Genomic DNA, 12,006 nt, shown 5'->3' on the forward strand with positions numbered 1-12,006 from the left:
CTGTACACATGATGGGACACTAAGTAATAATAATATATGGATGTGGATATTTGTGTGTAGCACTTACAATGTAGTGTTGTATTCTGCAGGCACAGGGAGTTCTTGCCCGGAAGAGCTTACAATCTAAATCTGGTGACTGTGGCAAAGAACCACTTATTTAATCAGAAAACAATATTTACCATTGTTTCAACAATAACCTCTCCCTTTCTATGGCTATTGAATACATGTATCCCAACCCTTCCATGCGAAAGAGACTTGCAGTTGTGCTTTTCTTTAGTCAGACTTAATACATTTGGGCAAATATTAGTACCAATTGGTAGTATTGTTGCATTACCCCAGAGCGGACACAGGGGGGCGCCGCAGCTCAGTGACGGGGCGCCCTCTGGCGGCCTCTGACTGTAACTGCAGCAGGCTCTGCTTTCCCTGCCTGGCTGCATCACGGTTTCCTGCCTCTCACCGAGATCTCCTGCTGCTGACCTCAAACCTCTTCCAGCCTCTCAGCTGAGCGCCTTCTCTCTGCTGCCGGATCCCCCGGGCGCAAAGTTTGTCTTTTGTTTTCTTTGCACTTTCTTGGAGAGCTGGAGCCTTGTGCAGAACAGTGCATTGCACAGCAGGTCCCGTTTGCGGGGGGATCTCTTGCGATCTTCGGGGATCACTTGGAGTAAGAAGGATCCCCCCACGTCCGGATCTCCTTCCTACATGAAGTTTTTCTGAGTGCTGTGCTGGGAATGGGCTGTCAGCAGCCGGGCACCCCCTGTCCTGTGTGATTACCCCCCTGCTGCACACTGGATTACTGAAGTCAAAAGTAGCTGCAGGAAGAACAAGTTTGGGGGTAAGTCAGGATCCTGCTGTGTGATCTGCTAGCTTTTACCCGATCTCTCTTTATTACTATGTGTCATTGTATTTTTATAGCGCCCACAATGTGGACACTTTGCAAAGTTAAAACACAAGGTTAATAAAGGGGATAAGTATTCCAGGTAAATGACAACAGGATTGAGGCAAAGTGAGATCCTGCTCCAGAGATCTTAGAATCTACTGGATCTATAGCAACGTGAATCATGTATAGATCCTACCTGCACAGGAGAGATTATTTTCCATTACACTGCATGCGTCACCAGCACTGTGTGTAACAATCAGCACTGTGTGTAACAATCAGCACTGTGTGTAACAATCGCAGCACTGTGTGTAACAGTCCCAGTGCTGTGTGTAACAATCCCAGCGCTGTGTGTAACAATCCCAGCGCTGTGTGTAACAGTCCCAGCGCTGTGTGTAACAATCAGCACTGTGTGTAACAATCGCAGCACTGTGTGTAACAGTCCCAGTGCTGTGTGTAACAATCCCAGCGCTGTGTGTAACAATCCCAGCGCTGTGTGTAACAGTCCCAGCACTGTGTGTAACAATCAGCACTGTGTGTAACAGTCCCAGCACTGTGTGTAACGATCAACACTGTGTGTAACAGTCCCAGCGCTGTGTGTAACAGTCCCAGCGCTGTGTGTAACAGTCCCAGCGCTGTGTGTAACAGCCCCAGAGCTGTGTGTAACAGCCCCAGCGCTGTGTGCAACAATCCCAGATCTGTGTGCAACAATCCAAAAACTGTGTGTAACAGTCCCAGCGCTGTGTGTAACAATCCCAGTGCTTTGTGTAACAATCCCAGATCTGTGTGTAACAATCCCAAAACTGTGTGTAACAGTCCCAGCGCTGTGTGTAACAGTCCCAGCGCTGTGTGTAACAGTCCCAGCGCTGTGTGTAACAGTCCCAGCGCTGTGTGTAACAGTCCCAGCGCTGTGTGTAGCAGTCCCAAATCTGTGTGTAACAGTCCCAGCGCTGTGTGTAACAGTCCCAGCGCTGTGTGTAACAGTCCCAGCGCTGTGTGTAACAGTCCCAGCGCTGTGTGTAGCAGTCCCAAATCTGTGTGTAACAGTCCCAGCGCTGTGTGTAACAGTCCCAGCGCTGTGTGTAACAGTCCCAGCGCTGTGTGTAGCAGTCCCAGCGCTGTGTGTAACAGTCCCAGCGCTGTGTGTAACAGTCCCAGCGCTGTGTGTAGCAGTCCCAGCGCTGTGTGTAGCAGTCCCAGCGCTGTGTGTAACAATCCCAGCGCTGTGTGTAACAGTCCCAGCGCTGTGTGTAACAATCCCAGCGCTTTGTGTAACAGTCCCAGATCTGTGGCAATGTACTAACGTTTCAGGAAAAGTATATCCCACCCAGTGTATAAGATCCATCACAACAGATTCCAGCAGGGAGCCAAACTAGAAAATGTTCTTTGCTATTGAGATTTCCTGAAAAGGACTGCTTGTTATAACTAATAATACAGCCAATAATCAGTGGACGGGTTTTTTGTCAGTTTTTTTAATCACCATAACTTGTTTGGTCAAAAAACAAACAAGAAAAGGGGCTCTTTTGTAGCAAATAATGTATGTTATTTATATCTGAATATAATTTGACATGCTGAATAATAACATGGAAAACAAAAAAACTTTGCCTGTGAGTAGTTCAAGCAGCGGTGCCCGATTTGGGGGATGATGTTTGCCGCCCTGTGAAGGACTGCATTGTATCCTCCTCTGGGTCCCCGGAACCGGAGCTGCCTCTGGATCCGATGTTACACCGCTGCACTTTTTCTCCTGCTGCAGCGCGTGTCCTCTGGGACACCCCCTGAGTAAGGCCGCGCATATAGTGCTGACGAAGCCGGAAAAATCAAATTGAAGGGACTTTCAGTGATCACGACCAAGCCGTCGCGTCGCTGCTACTACAAGCACACGCGGCGGCGTCAATACATTTGTTTTGCCGCGTCGCTGTCGCCGGCACTATAAGCGCGGCCTAAAGCAACCCAGAGGACATGCGCTGCAGCAGGAGAAAAAGTGCAGCGGTGTAACATGGGCTCCAGAGGCAGCTCCGGTTCCGGGGACCCAGAGGACACGCGCTGCAGCAGGAGAAGACGTGCAGCGGTGTAACATCGGCTCCAGAGGCAGCTCCGGTTCCGGGGACCCAGAGGAGGATACAATGCAGTCCTTCACAGGGTGGCTAACATCATCCCCAAATCGGGCACCGCTGCTTGAACTACTCACAGGCAAAGTTTAATACATTAGGCATTAATACAACCCCTGTTTAACCTATTGTGTCTAACGAACCCACTCACCTTTGAGAAGCCGCTGTATTAGATACACATTATAATAACATTGCACGGTATAGTATATGGTTCATGTCACACAGCCATAATTGTGTTTAGATAGGTCATCATTATTATCTAAGGTTTTACTCCAGGAACTGTTATACATAGGTTGTGTCTAACCCTCATTGCACATTCACACGGTAACCCATCACCAAACCAGTGTATAGTTACGGAGCACACATCTTTTTCATAACTTGTTTTGTGTCTGATTATAACTAATAAAAAGTTCCAATGTCCAACCACCCACGCACGAGAAAAATACATATCCAGGCACGCCAGGATTAGGGAACAAATACTGGCTGTTTTATTGAATGACAACGGTGCGTGCTGTATTTCCAACCAATGTTTCGGCCCATACTGGCCTTCATCAGTGACCGTTCTTAGGGCTGTATGTTTTATCCTTTGGCACCCAACTTCTGTAATATTGAATGCTAAGTAAGGATAGGGAGTGCATCACCTACCAATGAAGTACAGCCACACACAGGCCCAGCAAAGGTAACTCCTTCACTTCCAAATACAGAGGCGCAGAAGTGCGCTGTGGCGAATGATAACCGTTTCGCGCCTGCAACGCACAGGTCCCTCTGACAACTAACATATTTGATTTATTTATACAAATGTTTTACCAGGAAGTAATACATTGAGAGTTAACGCTCGTTTTCAAGTATGTCCTGGGCACAGAGTTATGATGACAGATACATACTGTAGTTACATTAAGTGAACAGTGTTATACATTATATACAAGACATTGCATGCACAGCAAGAGATAATATATATTATAGGCGTATGTAACAGTTACAGACCAGATTAAAATGTGAGACAGCCTTAGTTTTGAAAGAACTAAAGGGTTAACATTCGCAAACTGACAAAATGCCTATATATATATATATATATATATATATATAATGTGTGTGTGTGTGTGTGTGTGTGTGTGTGTGTGTGTGTGTGTGTGTGTGTGTGTGTGTGTGTATATGTATATGTGCCACTGTCATACTTGAGGTTGAGATCCGAGCTGGTTGCATTTGCAGGGTTTGGGTGGTTTGGGGGGAAAGTAGTGGAATTTCGCAGTTTTTGCATAGTGAATTTTGGGAATCCCGGAGGATATTGCTAAAGTCTTTTTCAGAGAGTTTGTGAATGCTGCAAAAAGTTTCCTAATGTTATCCATGGGGGGAGAGGGGCAGAGACCACCCGAGGAAGATTTGCAACTCTGCTTATTTCTGAGGAAGATTTGCACAAGCTTTTCAGCAGTGTGTGTTTTTTCACAAGCGTTTGCCAAGTAAGCCGGGGACCCCCAGCACATCTCCGGACAGCACCGCGGTGTACAGCCGGGGGCGGCAGTGAAAGGGTTAACATGACCCTCGCTGCGGATCGCAAACAAACAGAACCCGATGTGGTAACATTATTTTTCTAATTTGTCTTGCGTCCCAAATTTAAAAAAAAAGACAAACGCAAACGGGTAACGAAGCTTGCTCTGTAAGGCTGCGGCCAGGCTGGACACGGGCGCGCGGGGCGCTCGAGCGCTGTGACGTCAAGCGCTCTGCTCGGCCGGGCGGTTTCTGGCCAGCTAGTTGCGGGGGGGGGGAGGGAGGGATGTGTTGGGGGGCGCGGCCATGACGTCACGCAGCTGATTCGCCCTCATTGGGCGAACCGCTCACATGACGCATCAGCAAGCAGCCAAATCAAATTTGGTTGTCTCGCCAAGCAGCAAGCGCACGGGCAAGTGAACGCACGCACCCTCACTCTGATCGCGCCGAGCGCGCGGTTCGCTCCACCCTGGCCGCCGCCAGGCTCATGCGGTCACGTTGGTGCACACAGCGCAGATTTCCCGCTTTCACAAGATGTCTGACACTCGCGTTTTAAAATGACATTTTACGGTCAGTGGAATTGACGCGTTTCCCGCACTTTTTGCATTTCTGTTGGCTCATGGAAACATCCTTTTCTTTTAGTAGAAAAAAAGAAGGAAAAACTCATTTTTGATGCAGCGGGGACAGATAAAGAAATTCAAAGTTGGTGCGCAGGGGGACACAAGCGCCACTGCAAGTGAGTTGTTTGTGTGTGAAGTTTGGACCAAAAAGTCCCTTTGCAGTGCTCTGTACATTGGGCCCGTACACTCACTGTGTCTCCTTGTTGCAGAAATGGAACTGCTGTTTGTATAGGCAAAGGCACTGAGCTGCTTTTTGGGGGGGGGGGGGGGGGGGAAAGGAACAGACCTAAAACTTACTTTCTGTGGGCTGTTCCAAACTGCTACATCATAGCCTGAGATCCAGAGCCCTCACCACTTGTTACTTCTAATGGTTGGTCATTTAAATCATTGAGCGCCAGAGGAGCTAGCATTACATTAGCAAATCTCAATGATATTTTAGCACAAGTTGGGGGATTATTGAATACAGTTACATTTCCAGGACTGCGATGCTTGAGGCTGAGTTGTTCAAAATGTAACACGGGGAGCCATCTTTAATAGGCCCTGGGGGAAAAATCCTTTTTATGTCAGTATTTCTCCAAAACGCTAAACTGTGAAATGAGGTCTTTCTTTTAATGTTCACAATGCACAAATCTAAGGCAGTAAATGGCATAAAGCATGACATTGTAGCTAGAAGAAGCATATGGCAGGAGAATGTGGGAGCCAGTCCCGGAAATAAAACGTTAGTTGAGTTATGGCCTATTTCCTAAATGTGAAAGGACGGGCTTCATTGGTTTTATGGTAGAAATCACACTAATCAACTCTGGCGAGTAATGAGAACCCCCCCCCCCCCCTCATAAATTACTGAAAAATGTATCATTGGTTTGCTATCTCCCTGAGAAACGTTCCCCCTCAACCAATACAGGTCTGCAGAATGAAAGCCTTCTGAGTATTTCCATGGTTTTTCTGTCAATGTTTGTGAACACTATAACCCAAAGTTAAGGTCGGGTTTAAGTCCCTGTTGTACTGTCTTCCATGCTTCTAGAGCAGGGGAGGCCAACTCCAGTCCTTAAGGTCCACCAACAGGTCAGTTTTTTAAGGATATCCCTGCTTCAGCACAGGTGACTCAATTAGTGGCTCAGTCTTTGACTGGAGTTGACCACACCTGTTCTAGTTGACTATTTGACTTGCAGAGGGGGAAACATAGCAATCGCCCCATTTTTGGACCAGTGGGTGTCCCGGAGCTGCCCCAAAGTATTCCAAACTCGGGTCACCCCCCCCACCCCCCAGTTGCTAGTTAAATCATAGATGGCCACTGGGGACATCCATTACAAAGCCACCATTTCATGCGCTCCATAACATTGCTGCTTCTTATTGACCTGTGGGCTCTGGTTCCTCCTGCCATGGACATATAAAAAGATAACTATCTCAGGAACCCGGAGGAACCAGAGCTAAAACTTAGAGCACGTTTGGATCTGTGGTCTTGTGGAATAACTCACTGCAGTTTCCATTAAAACGCCACTGTCTACATGAGCTCCGAAATCAGTAACAATCATTCACTACCATTAGCGTTCTAATGATATGTGAACAGCTTCTGGACTGTATGTTCTGCTGTGGCCACGGTTGCTTTGAATTCTGCTTTGCTGGAGTCCCATCTGGCCAAACCACAAAAAAGAAAAACCCACACTGGAAAAAAAAAAAACGTTAGCAAACACGGAAAGTAACCCCATCACTGCCAGTGTGGCTTGCAGGCCCCTTGGCACCACAGGGGTTAATTGAGCAAAAGCATATAAGCGCAGAGCAAGACGCTTGTTGTGCATGGAAACACTGTTAAGCTTCTTCAGCTGTTTCTCATCTCTACATTCAAACTGTTCCATTTTTTCTTAATTCAATAAACGGTTGAATTGTTATACTATGTCTTTAGAAGTTGGAATTGTAGCCTGTCTCACTTGAGAGTGCTCATTTGCACGTCATTACCCAGAATCCTTTGCTGTAGTGGAAGCACTTGTATGCCAAGAGATAATGGAGAAAGACCGGGTTGCAGACCTGTCCGAGACATGCGAATGCGCTCACAACGGGGTATTTAATTTGTCGCATTGTTGCCTGAAACGTTCGCCGAGTGTCCACCTGCGTAGGAATCTGCGACCTTGTCCACAGCGGCTTTCGATTTGGCCGATGGATTTAAATACCGGGATGTAACCGGCGACACCTTTCCCGGTCAGTATCAGGGAACAGGGGGTTCCCAGAGCTGAGATTAGCGAGGTTCAGCTCCGGGCACCACCTGCTTCCCATCTGTGTAAAAAAAGGTGTTCATTGCCCCTTTAATTCAATTTTAGTTTGACATCACGTGCGTGTCGTTTCAATGAAACGACATAAGGAAACGATTAAAAAAGAGGAAACTTCGTCCGTGAGATTTGGGGAGCACAACTCGAAAACAATTTGTTTCAGAAGGATGTGCAGAATTGAGGCATTTAAGGAAGGATCTATATAAATGACCTTCTATTCTTTTTAGCTAATTTTGCTTTGCTTTTGCCCTAACGTTTTCCTTTGGTAAAGTATGTTGTTGTATTTTTCATTTCGACAAACTTACAGTGTATATATCAGGCCTCTTTCTCTAGGTCTCCAGAGGGGCCAAATCAGAACATATTTAGGCGTAGAAGGGCCACAAGCTGTTTGGAATGTCATTTTACATACGTATAAAGACTGGAAAATGATGGTATTTCAACATTTTGCACGAATTTATTAAATGTGTACCATATATGTTTAATTACATTAACTTACAAGTGAGTTTCGGTGTGAAAAACTGCATTTAGGTGCTTAAGCAACTTGTATAAAATTAGTAGAGTTTAAGGGCCACACGAGGGCCGCAGGTTACTAGTTAAAGAGTCCTGGTATATATTGTAAACCTCCTTGCCCGGCTCTTAAGGAGTTGACATCAAATAGTGTGTATGTATATAGATAGTATTATATCTCAGTGCTCCGTCTTTGTTACCTTGTCAGGGTACAGGCTGGGCGTTGATAAGTAATGATGGGCGCCAAGAACTTTATTCATTGAAACAGCAGCTTTATTATTCTTTAGACCAGAGTTTCCAAACTCCAGTCCTCAAGGGCCACTATCAGTGCAAGGTTTAAGCCTATTCTCTCAGCACAGGCGGCCCAATTATTTGGACTGAACCACCTCTGCTCAGCATGGGGTGTACTTAAACGGGCAGTTAGTGATCCTTGAGGACTGGGGTTGGGAACCTCTGCTTTAGATAGTCTCACACATTATGTACAGTGCATCTTGTATATCCACTTTAGTGTCCTTTGGCTATACTGTTTGTGCTGCTTCCCTAGCTGCCGCTGTCTCGACCCGCCCGGGAGGTGATCAGGCTTTATACTTCTTATGTTCCCTAACTGATCCCTCTCCTGTATAGTGTCGGTATCCCTGTCGGGCCTTGTAACAATCTCTATCTGTGGTCAGTATCCCCATCTTGGTTACTGAATGTTACCTCGTGGCCTGAGTGAGAGACAGCCATGGACCCTCTGCTTGGGCTATGACCCGGGGTTACAGCTTGTGGAACCCCATCTAGGCATAGGCCTCCTCCTATATGAATTCAGAGTGTTGTATGGAGCCATTTCTAGGGACACTGTCCCTAACTATCAAACAATAAATGGGATTCTTCTCCTAGACCTATCTCTTCACTGAATTTATATACACTATACACAGTGATGTCCCACCTCCTGTGTCTCCTCCAGGGACCTGACCTTCTATAACCCTCTCCCTCCTATATATATCCTGCCATGACGTCACTATCACTGGGCAGAAGAGGGCGATGCCTAGTCGCCCAGCACCATGTGATGGGAAAGGGGTGTTACTCTGTGTGGGCCCACATAGTTATCCCCTTAAGGCCATAGTAATCCCAAAAGAGGGGTTACATATTGTGGTCAATGAACACGTTCACAGTGAGTTACATTAGGTTGGTCTCAGAGCATGTTGAACTAAATCATAACTGAACATAAATTAAAACAATACAAAGGATACAGGCTGTTGCCAAAATTCCATATAAGATTTTGTTTAACAGACTCTGGTTCTGGACAAATGAGATAAGGAAATATTAGAAACTATTTAGGTCAGTTATAATTTAGCCCACTGAATCTATTTTTATTGAAGCAATATTAATCCCATTGTTCGCTAAATTGTTCTTCTAAATACAATATGGTATGTTTCAACGGGGCACACGTTCCTATAGCTAAAGGATTTGGGGACTTGATGGTAAACGCTTCCCATTTCTGATCTGTTCCTTAATTTTCAAAACTATGTTCCACAGCAATAGTATAATAATATATATATATACACACACAGAGGAGAAGTGCGGGAGCAGTTGTGTTTTTTATTCACATACAGTAGGAGAAGTGCTGGAGCAGTAGTGTTTTATACACACAGAGGAGAAGTGCGGGAGCAGTTGTGTTTTATACACACAGAGGAGAAGTGCGGGAGCAGTTGTGTTTTTTATTCACATACAGTAGGAGAAGTGCGGGAGCAGTAGTGTTTATATACACATACAGTAGGAGAAGTGCGGGAGCAGTAGTGTTTATATACACATACAGTAGGAGAAGTGCGGGAGCAGTAGTGTTTATATACACATACAGTAGGAGAAGTGCGGGAGCAGTAGTGTTTATATACACATACAGTAGAAGTGGGTTTTCTTCTTGCACTGTGATAATAAATACAAGTTTTAATTAAGCCGCGGACACTGCGGCTTTATAATTGCGTATGTATTGGAGGTACGAGCTCTCATCCGCCTCTGCAGAAATCGCTATATTCTGTGAAATTATTTGTGCTTTTCACACTTACGATTACCAGCCCACTGGGTAGAGAGCTTTTACCTCTTTGTTTATTTATTTGACTAGGTTTGAAGCAAGGGGGGCTCTGGAGATGAACCACGTTGACTTCAGCTCTGGGGACCCCCTGCTCCCCCGAGATTCAGACCTTTAGAAGATGATGCGTCAGGAGCTCTGGCTGGGCACAGCAAATGTCTTTTTAAAGGTCCCCTGGGCCAATAGGAAACCGCGATGTCAGCAAAAGTGAAACAAAAGTGAGATACCGGCGTCACCGTCAGATGTATGACGGGAAGTAGGGGGTCTCCGGAGCTGAAATGAACACGGTTCCGTTCCGGGGACCCCTTGCTTTCTCCCTCCTTTAAGTCTTGCATAGCTGGGTCCCCCCCAAAATATTTTTTAATACAACTTTTCAGTGTAATTAATCTGTTTCCTTAGAAAGATTCAATCACTTTTTTAAAGTAGCAATCCTGCCACATTGTAATATTGTTTGTTTTTCTTTACATAATTCACTTTAGGGGGGTCCTCCAGAGCTAAGCTCCTTGCTGGTTTTGTTGCCGATGTTGCTTGGCTGTGAGCTTTGGCAGCCATTTTAAATTCCCTGAAGGGAAGGAGAGCACCGGCAACTAAACTGGGAAGTATCTCGGGAACGGGGGGATAGGCCCAGACCCAGGAATACTCCGGAAGACCCTCTGAATTCAAATTTTGTAAAATAAATTAAAAAAAAAATGTTTAGGTTTTTACTGGCTCTGCACTTCTTTAACCCCGGCTGTGCTTGACGGCTGTGCAATACGCAGGCATTGGCTTATAGCGGCCCGTGTTAAAATAGAAATGAAGTAAAAGGTGACACTGTGCTCATTTGCATGTCATTACCCAGAATCCCTGTATCCACTGTACACTAAGACAGCAGTGCGCAAAGTGGGGGCGCGCCCCACAGGGGAGGGGGGGCGTGAGATTCGCTGCGGGGGGCGCAGGGTTTACAGAGGCCCCACACGCTTCCCGAAGGCATTTAAATTAATGCCGGTGGGAGCTGCAAGGCCTCTGTAAACTTCTCCTTACCTTGATTCAGATGGCTCCTGGTGACACGTTGCCATGGCAACACGGCCTCATGACGCCAGGACGTCTGAGTCAAGGTAAGCAGGAGGGGGGGGGGGGGGTGCGAGGAGAGGGGGACAGCCGGCAGGGGAAAAAGATTGCTCCCTGTGCCTCAGGCACCAAAAAACATAGATAGTAAGCTCCACGGGGCAGCGACCTGTGCCTGCAAAAATGTTTCTGTAAAGCGCTACGTATAACTAGCAGCGCTATACAAAAACATGCTAATATTATTATTATCCCTGCTTCAGAACAGGTGGCTCAGTCTTCGAAGTCGAGCCACCTGTGCTGAAGCAGGGACAGATTGAGCCACCTGTGCTGAAGCAGGGGTATCCTGAAAAACCTTGCCTTTTTGTGGCCCTTGAGGACTGGCGTTGGCTACCCCTGATCTACATGTAACGGATTTTCTGGCCTAGCCTGACCCACCCAATCTCACATTGGCCCCTGTGGTCTAACCAGTCCCCATTACATGGTTGTGTCTGGTGGTGCACCTGTTGGCAACAGGACTCTCCGGCATGATGTTGTGTGGGGATTGCCAACCCAGACAGGTAGCTGAGGTAGTGTACTTGAGTCCTACCTATATCCAGTGCAGCGCCTCCACCTCATCAGGATCCCAGCGTCCGCTTGTGGATGGTCCTGGTGAGGAACTCCTCTGTGGTGCACTCCTCTGTGTAATCACTCCACACTTACACAGTGTTTAACAGGATCATCTTTATTGACTTGCGGCGGCCAGCTGCCCCTCACAGTGGGTGTACTTAGCCTATCATGTTCACCGCACTTCCCTTTGAAAGGTGTCCTTTCCCCAAATAGGTGGATTCCCTATCTCCCCTTAGGGAGATAGTCCCTGTGCCAGGTCCCTGGCTGTCTCCTCCCAAGCCTGCACTCAGACTTGCTCCTTGTCTCATAACAGCTCTGAACTCCACTGATGAACAACTAACTTTTGAGCAGTGCTGTGCCTTATGTATAATGGGAGTAAAGCGTGATAAAGCTTAGCGCTGTTTGTGGATCAGGGCCTAAGTTGTTTAAAGAC

At 46.6% G+C, this 12,006-nt stretch overlaps 1 protein-coding gene across 2 annotated transcripts in view; it reads left to right on the forward strand.

The window, feature by feature from the left end:
• The first annotated feature begins 423 nt into the window (after positions 1-423).
• The window catches only part of LOC142487890 (mitogen-activated protein kinase kinase kinase 2-like), a 155,084-nt gene continuing 143,501 nt past the window's right edge, over positions 424-12,006 (forward strand). For both annotated transcript variants that reach the window (XM_075587932.1, XM_075587935.1), the window contains exon 1: positions 424-832. The gene's annotated coding sequence lies outside the window, so the exon portion shown is untranslated. The remainder of the gene's footprint in view (positions 833-12,006) is intronic.

The sequence above is a fragment of the Ascaphus truei genome, chromosome 2, assembly GCF_040206685.1.
Source record: "Ascaphus truei isolate aAscTru1 chromosome 2, aAscTru1.hap1, whole genome shotgun sequence".
In the NCBI taxonomy this organism is placed as follows: domain Eukaryota; kingdom Metazoa; phylum Chordata; class Amphibia; order Anura; family Ascaphidae; genus Ascaphus; species Ascaphus truei.